General features: G+C 43.0%; 1 pseudogene; it reads left to right on the top strand.

The window, feature by feature from the left end:
- The first annotated feature begins 8,239 nt into the window (after nt 1–8,239).
- The window catches only part of LOC102592713 (uncharacterized), a 15,513-nt pseudogene continuing 14,933 nt past the window's right edge, over nt 8,240–8,819 (top strand).

Genomic DNA, 8,819 nt, shown 5'->3' with positions numbered 1-8,819 from the left:
TTGATACTAACTCGCCTTGAATTGAATTATGGATTCAAGGTATATGATCACACGTTACGGATAAGTTCTTGACATTTAAACGCAACTAGAAGTGTCGGAAACAACTATGGAGCATAGGTACAATACCATGGAACATGCATGAGAAAGTATGAAAAGAAAGGGGAAACTTGGTTTCCTTGGCGCTCTACAAGGCGCGGAGCGCCAACCCTCAAAGTTCAGAGGGGCCCTGCTGGCGCTCTGCTAGGCGCGCCGCCCCAAGGGGGAAAGTTCAGAACCTCTTTTGGGGCGCGCTGGCAGGCGCGACACGCCATTCCCTTACCCAGAAAACTCGACTCTTCTTCCTCTTTTCTCCAACTCTAAACCTTCTAAACTTCAGTGGTTTCAACCCCAAGCACTAAGGATCATAAAATCCCTCAACATACAAAAGATTCAACTCGAAAACCCAACCGGAAACATGTCCCAAATCAACAAGGGACTTCAACAACACAATCAACAACATCAACAACACAACCCAACAACATCAACAACACAACCCACCAACTTCAACAACATAACCAATCCTTTCTCGGAATTAAAAAGAGTTTGGGATGTGGGGGAAAGGATCAACCCATCGCTATGAACTCATATACCTTAATAGGGATCACCCCCGACGAAATCCACGACGATCTCTACGAACCTTGCTTCTTCTTCTCCTTCTCCTCTTTTTCTCCTCTTCTCTCAAGAACCCTAACCCTCACTCTCACTCTTTAAAATAAGGAAGAACTGATCAAAAAAATCAGTCTAACACACTAATATAACCAAAAGAATTGGTTAGGGAAAAGACCAAAATGCCCTTAAAATTTCCGGACGGATTTCCCTGCCAACTGCCCAACTTCAAAAGCACATAACTCACTCATACTAACTCGGAATCGAGTAAACTCGGTGGCGTTGGAAAGATCATTCTACGGGATTTACAAACATATCTGGAACTACACCTAAATCATCCTGAGCTAGGAGGTATGACCATTCAAAGTTGGCCAAAAACTCACCTTTTTCCCATAGCCAGATTTCCAAATTCTTTCCAAAAATGACTAATTCAATTTTTTAAGCTTCGTCCTAGCTATCGACTTGCAAGATATCACATAAACACAAGAGAAGGATTAGAAAAAGGACACTTATAAACCAAACTCTAAGGCACGACTTCAAGAATAATGAAAGAAGTGTAACTTCTACCGTCCTATAGCCTCTCGCTCATAGATGTGTCGCGACTCACACCGATGAACAAGACTCTACTAGACGTGGCTCTTGAGACTTTGAACCTAAGAAACATTTCCCAAAACCTTATGCTCTGATACCAAGTTTGTCACAACCTGAGAGCACCCCCAAGTCGTAACATGCGTATTCGACCTCTCGGAGGTCTTATACAAGCCCTTAGTATTCATCACATTAGATATGTAAAATAGTGCGGAATTAAGAACTCTTTAAAACAAAATCCATAAGACTAAAAGGTCATACTTTTTTTAAAGACATCTTTCAAAAGTACACAAGCGGAATACTAAGTCTCTTTGCCATCTTAGACATAAACCTGAAAACATACTAGGGGCACGACCCTTTCTATGAGGACTCACCAAGTCTTCATCTTCAACACTTAGAACCTATCAAATAGCCATGACATGTCACCATCTCCAAATCCCTATACTTTAGTTCAAAAGGGGAAAGAAAGGGGTTAGCACAATTAAGTACTAAGTATGATGACCATGCAAAAACATGCTAAAAAGGACCTTTATTTGAAATATATGCTTTCATGCCATTTTTGATAAAACCTTCATATCACAATTATAAGAGACACATTTCACGTCATCTTCCACATACAAGACAATACCCACATAATAGACATACTCAACTAGTACCAATGTACAATAGATGAACATAATCGACAAGTAAGCCTTTTCATCATTTCATGACCTCTATCTCAAGTTACCCAAAGACACACTTAAGTAAAACATGAAGTGACCACCCATACAATCTCTTTATATACACCTAAGTGTTCCTAAGGGTTACCATAGATAAGGAATGTACCATTACAATATAACATGCTAAGTCAAAATTCTTTAACGAACCACTTTAGGAGACAATTAAGCATTTAGGGGACTTCCACTTAATAGTCATTTAGACTTAGGGAACTCACTTTAGCATCTTCTAGGCCTACTCGTGCAATGTGTAGATAACATCCCATACTACCACCTACACTTTGTAGAACCTATCCAATAACTAGAGTGCACATCCCACATGATGGGAATAGGTATTAACCGACATGGACCATACTAGCTAGGCATGGAATCCTGAGTCTACCCTACTCCGTGAAAGGTGTTCTACTTGCCAAAGGTAGAACTAATAATCAATCCATGTAGGCACATGGTTTAGGGGATGTCCAAGGATGTTCATTGTGCCCTAGTCTCATACTCAAGAAGGGACACCATCCTAACCACATCCACTCGGTGCTTAGCCTTAGTTTCCATAGAGTATTTCATTCATATGTATGCACTAGAGCGGACCCCATTTCTAAGTTCGGCCAATTTATTGTACTTCTACCAAGAAGGGCTCCATTTCTTAGTTCTAGCCGATCAAGGTTCATTAAGGATAGCTCATTGACTTTCTTAGAGAGAGTATGTTACCGTTCCGGTCCACCATCTCTAAGTCTATCATTTCACATAAGAAAAAGGTCATTACCCCTAGGGTTCACCACTTCAAGGTTTAACATTCACATTTAGGAGTCTAGACTTACTCATGAAAAGGGTACCATGCTAGGTCTAGCCTATTCAAGATATAATCTAGAAGGGCACCATGCTTAGGTCTACTGATCCTAGACATTCATTTATTCAAAGAGCTTTCAAGTAACAAGAAGGGTCATCTAAGTCTACCAAGCAAGTCACAACATTTCCATTTAGGGACTCTTCATAGTCCAACATCATCACATATGCACATTTAAAGAGAACATACTTTCAATTACACTACAATAACACTTTGTACAAGATCACCTTATAACCATAAGAATAGCTTCACATATTTACCTTCACATAGTACAATAACATTTCATAACTTGATAACACTTTAATTCAATAGATAATGCCTTCAAGTCCATGTTCATAATACATTCCATAATTAAACACCTCCACCATAAGTGGATCAAACCAAGCAAGAACAACTTTATTCATAATATAAGATTAAGCCAAGTTACCATCCTCCAAAGCCATAATCAACAACACTCAAGTCCCAACCAATTTACTTACCACAAGAGAATTCATCCATAACTTGCCCATAAGGCCACAACTTTCAATTCATCCATACATCATCAATTCATCATAGATAGATGTAGAAAATCATAAGAGTCACTAATACAATCCAATCCAAACACAATTTCATAAACTTTTAATCATAAGCAAAAGACCCACTTCATAAGGAAATTTAGGAATTTAGGGAAAACATGGGTTCTTCAAGGAATTCCATACGAAATCTTCTTTAAAACATTAATCAAACATTAATTCATCAATATAATGGCTTAGAAAATGTTTTGCCAATGAACCCATGCTTAGGTTAGAATTTCTCCTCCTTCTCCTTTTCCTTCTCCTCCTCCTTCTCCTGCTCCTGCTCCTTCTCCTTCTCCTTCTACTTCTCCTCCTCCTTCTCCTCCTCCTCCTCCTTCTCCTTCTCTTTCTCCTTCTTCTTCTTCTCCTTCTTCTTCTCCTTCTTTTTTTCCTTCTCCGCTCCTTCTCCTTCTCCTTCTGCTACTTCTCCTTCTGCTTCTTCTTCCCCTTCTTCTTTTTCTCCTTCTTCTTCTTCTTCTCTTTCTTCTCCTTCTTCTCCTTTTCTCCTTCTTCTCCTTCTTCTCCTTATCCTCCTTCTTCTCCTTCTCCTCCTTCTCCTCCTTCTGCTCCTCCTTCTTCTTTTGCTCCTACTTCTCCTTCTGCTTCTTCTTCCCCTTCTTCTTTTTCTCCTTCTTCTTCTTCTTCTCTTTCTTCTCCTTCTTCTCCTTTTCTCCTTCTTCTCCTTCTTCTCCTTATTCTCCTTCTTCTCCTTCTCCTCCTTCTTCTCCTTCTCTTCCTTCTCCTACTTCTCCTCCTCCTTCTTCTTCTGCTCCTTCTTCTTCTTCTCCTCCTCCTTCTTCTTCTCCTTCTCCTTCTTCTCCTCCTCCTTCTTCTCCTCCTCCTTCTCCTTCTCCTTCTCCTTATCCTCCTTCTTTTTCTTCTTCTTCTCCTCATGCTCTTTCTCCTTCTGCTCCTTCTCCTTCTCCTTCTTCTTGTCCTTCTTCTTGTCCTTCTCCTTCTCTTTCTTCTTCTTTTTCTTCTTCTTCTTCTTCTTCTTCTCCTTCTTCTTCTCCTTATTCTTCTTCTTCTTCTTCTCCTTCTTCTTGTTCTTTTTCTTTTTCTGCTCTGCTCCTTCTCCTTCTGCTCCTTCTCCTTCTCCTTCTTCTTGTCCTTCTTCTTGTCCTTCTCCTTCTCTTTCTTCTTCTTTTTCTTCTTCTTCTTCTTCTTCTTCTCCTTCTTCTTCTTCTCTTTCTTCTCCTTCTTCTTCTTCTTCTTCTTCCTTCTCCTTCTCCTTCTCCTTCTTCTCCTTCTCCTTCTCCTTCTCCTTCTGCTCCTTCTCCTTCTCCTTCTGCTACTTCTCCTTCTGCTTCTTCTTCCCCTTCTTCTTTTTCTCCTTCTTCTTCTTCTTCTTCTTCTCCTTCTCCTTCTCCTCCTCCTCTTTCTCCTCCTTCTCCTCCTTCTACTCCTTCTCCTTCTTTACCTTCTTCTTCTTCTTCTTCTTCTTCTTCTTCTTCTTCTTCTTCTTCTTCTTCTTCTTCTTCTCCTCCACCCCCTCCTCCTCCTTCTTCTTCACCTTCTCCTCCTTTTTCTTCCTCCTCCTCGTCGTTGTCCTCCTCCTTGTCGTCACTGTCGTCGTCATCGTCCTCCTATTCCTTCTTCTTCACCTCCTTCTTGTCCTTATGCTCCTTCTTCTCCTCCTTCTCCTCCACTTCTTCTCGTTCTCCTCCTTCTCCTTTTCCTTCTCCTCCTCCTCCTCCTCCTCCTCCTCCTCCTCCTCCTCCTCCTCCTCCTCCTCCTCCTCCTCCTCTTCTCCTTCTCCTTCTTCTCCTTCTCCTTCTTCTTCTCCTTCTCTTTCTCCTTCTCCTTCTCCTTGTCCTTGTCCTTCTCCTTGTCCTTCTCTTTCTCCTTCTTCTCCTTCTTCTTCTGCTCCTTCTCCTTATTCTCCTTCTCCTTCTGCTCCTTCTCCTTCTCCTCCTTCTCTTTCTTCTCCTTCTGCTTCTTCTCCTTCTTCTTTTTCTCCTTCATCTTCTTCTTCTTCTTCTTCTTCTTCTGCTCCTTCTCCTTCTGCTCCTTCTTCTCCTCCTTCTCCTCCACTTCTTCTCGTTCTCCTCCTTCTCCTTTTCCTTCTCCTCCTCCTCCTCCTCCTCCTCCTCCTCCTCCTCCTCCTCCTCCTCCTCCTCCTCCTCCTCCTCCTCCTCCTCCTCCTCCTCCTCCTCCTCCTCCTCCTCCTCCTCCTCCTCCTCCTCCTCCTCCTCCTCCTCCTCCTCCTCCTCCTCCTCCTCCTCCTCCTCCTCCTCCTCCTCCTCCTCCTCCTCCTCCTCCTCCTCCTCCTCCTCCTCCTCCTCCTCCTCCTCCTCCTCCTCCTCCTCCTCCTCCTCCTCCTCCTCCTCCTCCTCCTCCTCCTCCTCCTCCTCCTTCTCCTTCTCCTTCTTCTCCTTCTCCTTCTTCTTCTCCTTCTCTTTCTCCTCCTCCTTCTCCTTCTCCTCCTCCTCCTTCTGCTCCTTCTCCTTCTGCTCCTTCTCCTCCTTCTGCTCCTTCTCCTTCTGCTCCTTCTTCTCCTCCTTCTCCTTCTTCTTCTTCTTCTTCTTCTTCTTCTCCTTCTTCTTCTCCTTCTTCTTCTTCTTCTTTTTCTCCTTCTCCTTCTGCTCCTTCTTCTTCTCCTTCTGCTCCTCCTCCTTCTCCTTCTTCTCCTCCTTCTCCTTCTCCTCCTCCCCCTGCTCTTTCTCCTCCTCCTTCTCCTTCTTCTCCTCCTTCTCCTTCTCCTCCTCCCCCTGCTCTTTCTCCTCCTCCTTCTCCTTCTTCTCCTCCTTCTCCTTCTCCTCCTCCCCCTGCTCTTTCTCCTCCTCCTTCTCCTTCTTCTCCTCCTTCTCCTTCTCCTCCTCCCCCTGCTCTTTCTCCTCCTCCTTCTCCTTCTTCTCCTCCTTCTCCTTCTCCTCCTCCCCCTGCTCTTTCTCCTCCTCCTTCTCCTTCTTCTCCTCCTTCTCCTTCTCCTCCTCCTGCTCCTGCTCCTCCTCCTTCTCCTTCTCCTCCTCCTTCTCCTTCACCTCCTCCTTCTGCTTCTCCTTCTCCTTCTGCTTCTCCTTCTCCTTCTCCTTCTCCTTCTCCTTCTACTTCTCCTTCTCCTTCTCCTTCTCCTTCTACTTCTCCTTCTCCTTCTCCTTCTCCTTCTACTTCTCCTTCTCCTTCTTCTTCTTCTTCTTCTTCTTCTTCTTCTTATTCTTCTCCTCCTTCTCCTCCTCTTCCTCCTTCTTCCCCTTCTCCTCCTCCTCCTTCTTCTTCACCTTTTCGTCCTTCTACTTCCTCCTCCTCTTCGTCGTCCTCCTCTTTGTCGTCATCGTCGTCCTCCTCCTCCTCCTTCTTCTTCTTCTTCTCCTCCTTCTTGTCCTTCTGCTCCTTCTTCTCCTTCTTCTTATTCTCCTCCTTCTCCTCCCCTTCTTCACCTCCTACTTCTTTTCTGTCTCCTTCTTCTTCTTCTTCCTCTCTTTGGACATGGCCGACACTTGAGAAGCATTGCTGGTCTCCAAACGAACCCTTGGTATGACTGACTGCTTAGCGGAAGACTTACTTAAGCAAATAGGGAACTTTAAATGCATAACTAAACTCAATATTCTCAATTTAAACTCAACTCAATAAATGTCTGGAAATACTTAATAAAGTATAAGTAATAGTTTCAAGATCTCAAAACAGAAGGGAACATATTGAGAGACTCATAAACTCTAACTCTATGAAATCTCTAATACTAGGATAGATGTCAGTACAAGACCCATGAAAACTCAATAATAACAAGAAAATAAATGTGAAATCCTATGGAAAGCAAGGAGGCACACCAAAGCTAATCGGAGTGCAAGTAATCTCAACGAAGCACCTGTTGATGACTCTGAACACCTGTATCTGCATCATAATAAGATGCAGGTCGATTGACATTAGTACATTGAATGTATGAGTATGTATGTCTATCAGCGTCGACCACCCTCATCATCTGCTCTACCACCCCCATCTCTCAGTTTACCTCCCCCATCTGAACCTATTGTTAACATTCCACCCATAGAACAACGTACTGTGGTAACTAAGTTGCAAAACAAAATCTTCAAACAATGAAAAATTGTTGACTGCATTGCCCAAATGAACCAGCCTGCACCATCTATCCCTATAACCCACATGCAAGCACAAAAATTTTCATAGTTGAGAGACGCTATGAAGACTGAATTTGATGCACTAATGAAGAACCAAACTTGGGACTTGGTTCCACCAGACCATACCCGGAATATTGTCCCTTTCAAGTGGTTGTTTCAAATTAAAACTAAGGCTCATGGCTCCATTGACAGGTACAAAGCCCGTTTAGTAGCAAAAGGGTTCACTCAAAGGACTGGAATTGATTTTCACAAAACCTTCAGTCCGGTGGTTAAACCAACCACAATTCGAATGGTTCTTAAAGTTGATGTACAGATGAATTGGCCACTGCATCAACTCGATCTCAACAATGATTTTCTTCAAGGGACGATTCAAGAAGATGTGTATATGTCTCAACCTCTTGGATATGAAGACGCCGATCATCCCAACGTTGTCTGCCATCTAAAAAAGGCACTCTATGGACTCCGGCAAGCTCCTGAGGTTTGGTATGATGCACTAACTAGTTCCTTGAATTGAATGGGGTTCAAGATGTCTGAGTATGATAATTCTCTCTTTGTTATTCACAACATGGGTGTCACTATTTATATTCTGATATATGTGGATGACCTCATAATAATAGGTAGTGATGAAACTCTTGTTCACCATGTTGTTACCTCTCTTTTAAAAAAAATTCTCTTAAGTACCTTGGTTTGTTATACTATTTCTTGGGTGTTGAAGTACACAGGGATGCTGATGGGTTGTTTCTCAGTCAATCCAAGTATGTACAAGAGATTTTACATGACACTCAGATGCAAGACTGCAAAGGTATTTAGTTACCTATGAGCATGTCCGAGACCCTACTAGTTGATGATGGAGCACCTAAAACTGATGGCAAAGAATACAGAAGCGTGCTTGGTATGCTTCAATACCTTTCGTATACCCAACCTGACATCACATACTCAGTCAACAAGCTTACTCAGTTTAATACTTCTCCTTCTGTGCTTTACTGGAAGGCTGTGAAGCACATCCTGCGATACCTTAAAGAAACACTACAGTATGGTATTCGTATTTCCACACAGAAATCGACTTCTCTCTGTGCCTATGCTGATGCTGATTGGGCAGGTGACATCAATGATCGCCGTTCTATCTCGGGTGACATTGTTTATCTAGGCACGACACCAATTCCCTGGAGTTCTCGTAAGCAACCAACTGTCTCTCGATCCTCCATTGAGGCTAAATATCGTGCAGTTGCTTCTGGCTTGTCTGAAACGAATTTGGTTACTCACTTACTCAAAGATCTTCATGTGTCACTCCATGCTGCTCCAATGATACTTTGTGATAATCTTGGGGTCACATACATTGCTGAGAATCCAGTACATCATACCAAAATGAAGCACCTTGAGGTTGATCTTCACTTCGTTCGTA

This window comes from Solanum tuberosum, unplaced genomic scaffold (genome assembly GCF_000226075.1).
Source record: "Solanum tuberosum cultivar DM 1-3 516 R44 unplaced genomic scaffold, SolTub_3.0 scf00236, whole genome shotgun sequence".
Taxonomy (NCBI): Eukaryota; Viridiplantae; Streptophyta; class Magnoliopsida; order Solanales; family Solanaceae; genus Solanum; species Solanum tuberosum.
The sequence above is the reverse complement of the archived record's forward strand: the minus strand, read 5'-3'. Positions and strand labels throughout refer to the sequence as shown.